This window comes from Momordica charantia (assembly GCF_013281855.1).
Source record: "Momordica charantia cultivar OHB3-1 chromosome 9 unlocalized genomic scaffold, Mcharantia_2.0 BLBB01000009.1, whole genome shotgun sequence".
Lineage (NCBI taxonomy): Eukaryota > Viridiplantae > Streptophyta > Magnoliopsida > Cucurbitales > Cucurbitaceae > Momordica > Momordica charantia.
This window is the reverse complement of record NW_028275167.1, coordinates 22,654,657-22,665,808: the sequence shown is the minus strand read 5'-3', so window position 1 is coordinate 22,665,808 and position 11,152 is coordinate 22,654,657. Positions and strand designations below refer to the sequence as shown.

General features: G+C 33.6%; 1 pseudogene across 1 annotated transcript; it reads left to right on the top strand.

Moving 5' to 3' along the window:
- Window positions 1-6,693: 6,693 nt before the first annotated feature.
- Window positions 6,694-8,505, top strand: LOC148209215 (MLP-like protein 31; annotated as a pseudogene). The gene is made up of 2 exons (XR_015787316.1): window positions 6,694-6,910; window positions 7,899-8,505. The product of XR_015787316.1 is annotated as an MLP-like protein 31 (transcript).
- The last annotated feature ends 2,647 nt before the right edge of the window (window positions 8,506-11,152 follow it).

The window sequence follows — 11,152 nt, the reverse complement described above, 5'->3', positions numbered from 1 at the left end:
CTGCTCCTTTAATGAACAACCTGGTTATGGTCCGACCAATAACCAAGTCCCTCTTAGGCCAATGAGAGGGTGGGACCCCTTGTTTCAAGTCCCGACGTCAGCATTTAAGAGAACCTCATCTACTCCCTAAAGTCGGGGAGAGTGAATTCCATCTTGTGAAATTATGTTCCCAGCTCCCCACTCGGTCTCGTCCCCAAAATGGTAGGAATATTGAGTCGGAGACTCAGGCCGCCTCTCACCCATACAGATCAAAGGAAGAGCCCTCACGGGCAGGAGTCTATAACTCACTCAAGATTGAGAATGAGTTGTCTGGTCATCCTAAGAAATAGCAATCTGTTAGTTAACAGTGTTACATCTAAAGATTGGTTATTTCACCATCCGGTCTTATACAAACTCTTTGTGTAGGATCCCCCACTCGCATGTCTCCACACGAACGACCTGGATCGAGTTGTCTGTAACATTTACAAAGTGGGTCGTATCCATAATATTACCAGATAAGGTACCCAGCCTTATCCATATACTATAGACCCTTTAGGTTATTCCCAAGATATTATCCACTTGTATATCAGGGATATATCAAATATATACCTAGTATATCAAGGTATATCAAATTATACGAATATACATATATATACCGAATAGATATATTTTCCCGGTTACATGATAATAACCTTGGATGTTTAGTTATTGGAGTTTGGACAATGCAATGCTATGAATTCAACAACAAATTTATTGAATATAACTTTATTAAATATAAATTTGTTTTACATAAATACAAACCACGAGTTTAGGTAACACACCCAACAAATTTGACACTGACCCACCCATAACCCAAGTGATTAGTGGTGAGTTAGTAGGAACCCTTCGGCAAAGTTTAGGAGTGTTATGACCTTTGTAAGTACTTTCTTACTTGAGGGGATTGTTTGTTGATCGTTCCGGTACATAGACCAAATGATACAATGCGAGCAAAAGTTCAATTAAATATGTATGAATTGCTTGGCCTTTCTGTGTTTTATTATCCAATAATATGTATGTCGATTATCCCTTTGTGAATATTGATGAATATGAGTATTTTGGGATGAACAAGTTGGTTCTGACTGGATATGATTGATTAGCTTTGTGTTGTTGGATTCGATACCTAGTTGTAGTTATGAATTCTTGTGAGACGTTTGATGCATGGGTCATAACTTAGAAATATGTGTAGGATTTTGGTGAGATTTTGAAATGTAATGAAGCGAATGGGTGAGTATCAGGGTCAGGAGGCTAATACGTCACTAGTTGGTTATCGAGGCTTGGTACGAAGGTCGGGGATCGATACGTCAACTTTGGACAAAGATGAGTGTCGAGCGGAGTTGGTCCTGTAAACTAATCTAGAACCTAGGTCGTTTAGGGTTATGGGTTGAACTAAAGTTAATCTTGTGATATATTATCAACCAGGTGACGAGGAAGATATGGAGGTGTTCATTGCCAAAGGGGGAATGATTGGAACTATCATAGGTCCAAGTGGATGCTTGATTTAGATAAGGATTCTTATAATTATTAGAAATATTACAGAACAAAAATCTAGAGCAAGAGGGCTAGAAGCTATGGTTGAGGATGAGGAACGAGGTCATTTCGGAGCTTCAAGAGAAGGGGTACGATGTCGAGTGAGGTAATTATTGAATTGAAACATGAAAATTATAATTGCCTAATTTGTACATGCGTTCTTATTGCTGTGAAAATTCGAAAAGAGCAATCTGATTAAATCATTCATGCTTGATGCATTTGCCGTCCTCTTTGTCATGTACAAGTTAGTTTGAGTCTAACCACTACAAGGATTAGAGTTTAAAATTCTGTCTTTTGATATCCATCTCTATGGATTCTATTTTAGTTGAAATTTTGGTTTGTTTCATCAACTTTTGAACTTATTTTGTCCTTCATCTCATCTTCAAATCATGTCGTTTCTATGGATTATATTTTTTAATTTTAGACAGTATCATATAGAAATGAAATGAGTAATCGATTGTCTTAGCGTCGTTTTTCTCTCCATGGAAGCGGGGGAATAGGGATGGCTGGATGGGAGAATAGTGGATTTTTCTCAATGCAATTAGGCATTTATCGCTCTAATAGTTATGGTTGAAATACATACTTTAGAAGCAGTCATTAAACAAGGATTATACGTCTCTTGATCATGTTTACATTGGAAATCACTATTCTGATCACATGATGACATCATTAAGAATGTGCTTGAACTCGATTTTAAGAGTAGTCTTTCCTATCTTTTTTTTTTCAAATAAACAAGGGAGACTTTAATTCAAAGAGCCCAAAAAAAGGTAAAATACAGCCTAGTGGACCTCGGGACAAGGTGTTTACCCTTTCCAATCCTAATCCAATAGTACAGGTTGAGTAATTACAAAAAAAATTGTTTGCACTCCAATTTTCAAAGCCATAAACTGTACAAGATCGAAAAAAGTATTCAAAATAGTTGAACATATTTTGTATACTCTTTAGGTTTTATTGTGCTGCTTTAAAGCTCATTCTTTTAGTTTGGCTCCCCTTGGTTAAGCTATTTTTTATCTATTTTGTTTTTTTTTTTTCATTCATTTCAATAGAAGCTCGGCTTTTCATAATTAAAAAAAAACCCTTTAGCATTTGTAACTGCTGAAATCAAGGAAAGTTGCTCTACTACCTTCATAATACCGTGAATTTCTTGAAATATTGTACACATTGCACCCAACAGCAGAATTGGCTCATGATCCTTTGTTCTGTATTTTATGTAGGTATGATTATTCTAGCTATGGACAATCAACTGGAATGTACGGTGTCGTTTCTCCGTTCGTTCTAGTTTGTAAATTTATTTTAGTATTGTCTAACCAAATATCTATTTATTTTGGATGTTTTTTCTAAGGAAGTAACAAGTAATGAGTTAATGTCATGACGTAGTTGTGCTTTGTTATTTATAATTATAGGTTCATTTTTCATGTTTTGGTGCTCGCTTATTTTAGGACTATTAGCTAAGCCTACTTCTCATCCACCTTTAATGCTTAATGGAGACTGTTGGTTTGTTCATCTACTGAAGTGCATATAAAAATTTGCTAATTTTCGACTTATAAGTACATCAATTTTAGTAAATAGTTAATACTTTGTGTGTTCACTGCTAAATATAATTTTTTAATTAGATTGTTTTCTTTCAACTCTGATACATTCTTATGTCTGGACTAATAGGTTTGAGTATGAGCTGGCGTATAGCTGTTTTGCACATGAACTTCATGAAAATGAATTCATTCCCTTTGCACTTATTTCAATTGGATAATTGTGTGGCTATCCTGCAGCAAAGATAGCCAATTAAGACTTAGTGTTTATATCTGTGTCATGCAAAGTTTAAAATCTAGGTTGATAATTGTGTGGCTATTCTACAGCAAAGATAGCCATTAAGATTTGGTGTTTATATGTGTTATTACGTAATGCATGTTGGAGCTAGAAAGATAATGTGGGAGTTAATATTAATATTTTCTTAATTGTTCGTTTTATTTTGTTGAAAAGGAGTAGCTTGCGGGAGCAATATTTTGAGAAAGGAGAATGTATAGGGAAGAGTTTTCGGCGTATTTTCAACATGTACGAGGTTGATGTAATGTGAATATAGTTCGTTGGGCATTCTCTTATTGTAGTCATAGACTTATAGTATATAGTATTTGTATAAATATCCTAATGTACAATTTGATCAGACTTTGATCATATATATGCAACTTTGTTACATTTTATAATTTACAGATATAGATAATTTTTTTGAAACGTGTATAGTGTTATTAAATGTATTTCATGGCTATTATGAAATTGTCATATATAAACTTTTATTGACATTACAAACCTTTATTAAACACAAATTGTGACAAAAAAAAACTGTCACAATTAATCAATTGTCATATATATAATTTTCGTGATAGTTAAAATTGTCAATATAAAGGTTTTAATGACAGTTAAAATTGTGAATATAAAGATTTTCATGACCGTTAAAACTATCACTATAAAAGTTTTCATGACAATTATAAATAGTCAGTGTTACGTTTTTCTTGACGTTTATCAACAGTCGTTAAAAAATATTTCGTGACATTTATAAAATGTCGTCACCGTTTTATTGACAAGAAAATAAAATATTTCATTGTTTTAGTGACAGTTATAAACTGTAATTAAATGAGTTTCTGTGACATTTATTAATTGTGATGGAAGATCTATTTGTGACAAAGTATAACTGTACTTGTAAATGCATTGATGACAATTTTTCAAATTTGGCATCTTCTTCCTCTTTCTTGATGCCTTAATAGATGACAAAAAAAAACCCGTCATGAATTATGTTAATTAACTGTCACTGGAGCCCAAATTTCTACAAGTGTTTGTTTCTTTCAAGCACGACGTTTGTAGTTCGTGTTAACCTTTAGGAGACGAGAGAAAATAAAGAAAATGGCAAATAGGGTTTACGTCATCGCCTAAAGGGTCTCTTTCGAGATAAGGGTCTGGAGTCGTCACCAATGATCTATAAGGTGCGATTGGTCATCTAAAAGAAAAAAAAATCTGCGAACAACAGATTTTTGTTCAAGAGTCGATTGAGAGGTATTAGAGCACCCTACAACACTAGTTCAAAAAATGGTTTGGAAAGTGCAAAAATCTAGTCGGTCGGGACTTGGTCGGTCGGGACCTGGCTGGGGGCTTGGATCTAGCCACGCCCTAGATCTGTTCACACCTTGGGTCTATTCATGCTTTAGACATGGCCTGTCATGTCTAATTTTTTTTCTTCCCATACAATGCTCTAAATTAATAATTCTTCAAGAAGTAATTTTAAAAAAAATAAAACTTTTTTTTTCCAAAGTCATCAAACAAACCCATTAAAATAAGGCAGTTGGTAGGTTTATTTAAAAGAACATAAATGTAAAGTACATTATTATATCTAAAAGTCATTTAAAAATTATATTATAGCTGCTGGATGTTAATCATATTCATCCACAAGTCACAGCATAAGCTAATAGGTTCCAAGTATAAAACAACTATGAATAATTTATACCTAAATCTCATGACTTATTCAAGCCAGATTTATTTGTTGAGATGAAATTGAAAATTAGTATTACAAAATCTTCCTCCCAGGAAATTTTATTTATGCAACAACTTTGTTGGGTTACAAAGCATGTAAACAAAAAATAAAGGAACTTGATAAATATTAATAACAATGATGTGGGTAAGACGAGTGACAAAGTTGTCCGTTGATGTCTGAGCTTATACACATCAACTCTAGATTTCTATTATTTTCATCCATTTCATGAATTTTTTTTCTAACTCTATAACTTCTCAAAATTTATTTAATTATTATGTTTTACCATATTTTATTATAGGATTCCAAATAAAATTTTTTAGATATGTTACAAACTATATTACAAGAATATATTTTTTCGATGGTTTTAAATATCATGAACACATTCAGTAACGTCCCTAAGCATTGACATTGTGGTTGGTAATAGTGATAGTTTGTTTGGTTGGAATCCAAGATTTATATAATGAGTATTTAGATTTCTAGTGTTTGTTTGGTAGGAATATAAAATATTTTGATTTTTTTTTAATTTGAGTTCAACCATATGTGAGAGTAGAGATTTGAAGATTTAACTTTTAGTCGATGATATGTTGTAGTCAAATTAAGTTATGTAATTCCAGTTCGTGAATAGTTAATCATTTTTCAAGATACCCATACAAAAGCATGTAAGGAACTAGGGGATGATCTCTTAAATTTCCATGCATTTTTAACATTTCCATGTTAAAAACATGTTCGCATGACAATTTTTACCTTCATCTGTATAATATAGATATATATATACTTTCTTTCGTGAATTTCTTATAATTTATATTAAAAAATAAATTAATGTATTTTTTTCACTAATAAAGGACTATAAGCAATTAATTATATTCATATATACATACATTGAGTGACCCTATAAACTTTCATAACCCAATGAAGTATAGAGCGATAGTCAATCAACTAGTCCATACATTATTTTACCTTTTAGGTTAGAGATTCAAATCAGGGTTGAATAAAAAAAATAGTAAAGACACGACATATTCCTTCTCTAGAAGTTGAAAGTTCAATCTCTCGCCCCATTTGGTAACGTTTCCATTTTTATAGTATTGAGAAATTAAGCTTTATTTTCCTATGCTTTCAATAATTCTAGTAGGAACAAGAAATTAGCATCTATAGGCCCGTTTGGTATCGTTCTCATTTCTTGTTTCTATTTCCTCTTTTCAATAAAGAAATAGAATTGCATAGCTCCCAACCTCTCTGTTCAAGAATGATAAAACAAGGTAATTTCTGTTCGAACAAATTCATAGAAACGGGAACACAAAAAAATAAGTTAAACTTGTTTTTTGTTGTTTACAAAATTTCTGTACAATTTTCATAATGTTTATAAAAAATGAGAAACAAGAAATCTAAATAGTTGTCAAATGCTCATATTTCTTAATAAAATTAGAAACGGAGAACAAGAAACAATTCGTTACCAAACGCGACACAACATACTCAATAAAAGTCTGTAGGCTTACTGCCATTGAATGATCTAATTTATGCCTAATAATTCAAAATTGTGAAGAACAAGTGTCTTGATTCAATGTTACAACCCTCCTTATAAATAAGTGTCAAAACTTATATGCTTGGTAAGACATTAATCTTTGTTGATTGAAGTTATAATCTATATTTCAAAGCAACACAATGTCTGATCTCTGTAGAAAATTGGAAGTCGATGTCGAAATCAAGGCCCCAGCTTGGAAGTTCCATGAATTAGTCCTCAAGAACCACACCATATTTCCAATGTTTCTGGGGGCAACATACAAGGTTGTGAGCTCCATGAGGGTAATTGGGGCGAAGTGGGTTCTATCATCTCCTGGAACTACTTTCACGGTTTGTTTTCGTCAATTATTTTGTTCGTACTGTTTACTTTTTCTTAATATTCTCAAAATAAATTGGCTATGAAAGAAGTAGTTCAGGTATCGTAGATCTGTTTGGTAACGTTCTCATTTCTTATTTCTCGTTTCCAATTTTCTTAAGAAATCTAAGCAGTTTTCAACTAGCTATTGTTTCTTTGTCTTGTCACCACTTCCTCATCAAAGACCAAGACCAAGACCAAGTATTACCAATTCCCATCCAGAAAGCAAGTAATCTCCACTAGAGCGGGAATAATCTTGTTTCTCCCTTTTTTGGAAATTTTTTATAAATTTTGGAAACAACCTAAAACAGGTTTTCTCTTTTTGTGTTCCCATTTCCAATTTGTTTCAAATCATACGTAAAAAAAAATATTTGTTGTATATCATACTTGAATTTATGTGTTAGGGTCATACAATTCATTTTTCTTTACAAAAAAAATGAAGAAACAAGAAATAGAAGGATTACTAAACGAGGCCTTATAAACCTTATTAGATTCGTTGATCTAATGTATCTCATAAACAAGAAACGAGAATGGGTTTCTTGTTTCTTTTTTCCTCTTTTTTGACAAAGAAAAACAATAATTGTAGTTGTAAACTATTCTTGTTCTTTATTATTTTTTTATTGAAAAAATAAAGAAAAACTTGATTTTGTTGGAAAAACAAGAACGTTACCGGACCATGTTCAAAGGAATATGAATCAATTAATGAGAATGAAATTACCTTTGAGGGTGTTTACTAGATTGTAGGATTAGAATCAGGACTCACTCGAAATCACTCTGTCTCTCTAAAAACAGATAATTTTTCATTCCTCTCGTGACCTAATCCATTTCATTCTCATTTCTTATTTCGTGCATCACACCCTTTCCAATAACTATTTTACAACTTTTATAATTTATTTCTCATCTACGAACGATACCCATAAATCATGGCAACCGTACTATTAATTTGTAGTGTTAAAATTGTAGATGGAGAAGCTAAAGTAGGAAAGCATCTGATTGAAGCAGTAGATGAGGAGAAGAATATGATCACTTTCAAAGAAATAGAAGGAGACCAATTGAAGAATTATAAAAACTTCAAGTGTACTCTCCAAGCTATTCCAAAGGGCAAGGGAAGTGTGATTCACTATACTATAGAATATGAAAAATTGCATGAAAATATTGGAGATTCACATTCCTTGCTTCAATTTCTCGCTGACACACCGCCAAAGATATCGATGCGCACCTTATGGGAGGTAACTGAGAAACCGAAACCACTGATGGGAGGTCGGGTCTGATACCGATCGAGTATTGACTTCTACTATGCGTTATGTATGAACTCTATGTTTAAAATAATTGCTTGTAAGCAAAATGTTTTCTTTGTGCATGTTCTACGAAATCATGCATTGGAGAACTCATGGTTGTGAGATATTATGAATGTAAACCTACTTATAAATAATGGTGTGGGATAAAAACTACCTGAATTATGTTGAATTAGGTTACTTACTTTGGGGACGTTTGGATTGTGGGTTTTGTTTCAGGGTGAATATCTTCTGTGTTTGGATAATTAATAGAAATGGAGGTGGAATTTAATGGAGGATTGGGGTTTTGTTATTTATCATAATTTACACAACCAAAAATATATATATATATATATATATATATATATAGTGGTAAGTTTTTCAATCTATGATCCATCACTCAAAAAAATGCTCTTTAAAATAATCCAAATCCATTCAGAACCTCCTCCCAACCCCAGGTTTTTAATAAATTTGGACAAAATAAGAAGAGATTTGAAAAAATATGAGCAGATGTACAAAAATCCCAGAGGAATATGAACAAAAAGTCAAGAAATGAAACAATAAATTAGAAAAGGTGTTCTCCTATTTATTGCTTTTGTTTCTTTTTTTTTTAAAGAAAAAAATAAATGGGTATGCCCCAATAAAGAAATGATAAAATAATATTTTTATTTATGTTTTGGAATAAATTGGAAACGAAAGCTAAAAATAAGAAACATGTTTTTGTTGTCCTACCATCTAATACAATTTTGAGAATGATTCTAAGAAATAGAAATAAATCAATTAAATAATTGTCAAAATACTTAAATTTATTAATAAAATTGAAAATGAAAAACTAGAAGTAGAAACGTTATCGGGCCTGATGTATTGGGAAAATGACTCATATGACCTTCTTAAGTTCCAATGTGCTCAAATAACCCTACCCCTCAAAATTGTTTTGAATGACCCAAATCTGCTTTTTCACAATTGTCAATAGAAGTAAATGTACCCAACTACCCCTCAAGTATAGCGTCAATTCTCGGGCTGAAACGTGATTTTCTCGGCCGTGAGCGTGAAAATGATAACTAATTCTCGGGCAAAATCGCATTTTTCCCCGCCCGAAAATTGGCCAAAATGCTAATTTTTGTTGTTTATGGGCGAGAATTGGCGAGAAGTTAGGTTGACTTACAATGAATTCTCGGGCGTTAACTGGTATTATTTCGCCCGAGAATTTAAGGTTTTCCAATTAATCAAACATCATCTCTCATCTGTGCACTTTAGCAAACCAGTCTTCTTCATATGTGCACTTCATACTCAGCTTTGCAGATAACAAAAAGAATATGTACATGGAAAGTAACTCTTCCATCTGACCACACAGTTTGTTTGTAACTGAGTAAGATTTCTATACAAACGAGGTAGGTGAAATGTCATTTACAAAGAATGGTCTATTTTTGTGTTTTTCGTCTCTGAAGTCGCACATTTATATGTCTACCCTTTGTTTTGTTTGTTTATTTGGAAACGTTTGAGTGCATCTTTGTGGTTTTTATTCTTCCTTATAGAACGACATGTTTGGGGCATGTACTGTCTGTATTTTTCCATGTTTGAAAGTAACTCTTCCATCTGACCACACAGTTTGTTTGTAGCTGAATAAGATTTCTACACAAACGAGGTAGGTGAAATGTCATTTACAAAGAATGGTCTATTTTTGTGTTTTTCGTCTCTGAAGTCGCACATTTATATGTCTACCCCTTTTGTTTTTTGTTTATTTGGAAACGTTTGAGTGCATCTTTGTAGTTTTTATTCTTCCTTAGAGAACGACATGTTTGGGGCATGTACTGTCTGTATTTTTCCATGATTCTCGGGCGAAGTTAGGGTTATTCACGGTCGAAAATGACAATATAATATGAGTTTCGGGCGAGAATCATATTGTATACGGGCGTGAATTCTCGCCCGAACAACAATAACTTCCGCCCGAGAACGTTAAAAATTTTGAATTTTGAATTTTGAATTCTTCTCTTTCCACATGCAGGATGCCTTGCCTTTTGTTAGCTATGGTGGTAGTTGGAATGAGTCACAATTTCTATATGAAGGTGGAATTATGGGAGGTTTGGATGTGGACGACTCTATAACTTATGAGGAGCTCTTTAGTGCTATGTTCAGCCTTACCCGAATAGATCCGGATCAGTTCAAAATCTTGAGACACTGTGTATATAAGTTCAATCTGCAGTACCAGGTTCCGAAGTATTACGTCTTTGATGACCATAGCCTTAGATTTTTTTTAAGAGGCCCTCCACATCCCTCCGAAGTCCCATTGTATGTATGAATCGTAACATTCCAGAAGCAAAAACATTCCAATCATTTCCCCACCAGTTAGGGCAGACCGTTCTGTATTATGCTCCATCGTTTCCTTTTGATTCCACGCTCCCAGACCTATCATACTGAATTCGAGGATGATGTTGATTTTGACAACGAGGAGGAAGTAGACCCAGTGGATGTAGCCGGTCCATCATCGAACCCCTCGACCGAAGTGCACGTGGTCAGTACGAATGCACCGTGCGCAACCGGTCAAGCTTCTTGCTCAAGGGAAATTGTTAGGACAGGTGATGAAGTTTGTTCGTCAACAGAGGACATTGCGGTAGGGAGTACTTTTCGATCGAAAGAAGATTTGCAGTTCAAACTCTCGGTGTACGCAATGAAGATGAATTTTGAATATCGTGTGAAGAAGTCGACAAAAAGTTTGTACACTGTCGGATGCACCGAGGATGGGTGCAAATGAAGCCTACGTTCAAGGAAAATTAAAGGTTCAGATACTTTTCTTATCTCTACATTCTATGAGGTTCACAGTTGCACTCGTGAGGTAATGAAACATGACCACCGGCAAGCTCGAAGTCGTGTGGTGGGTCAGATTATAAAGTCCACATTTGAGGATGTAAGTCGACGTTATAACCGAAGGATATTGTTAATGAC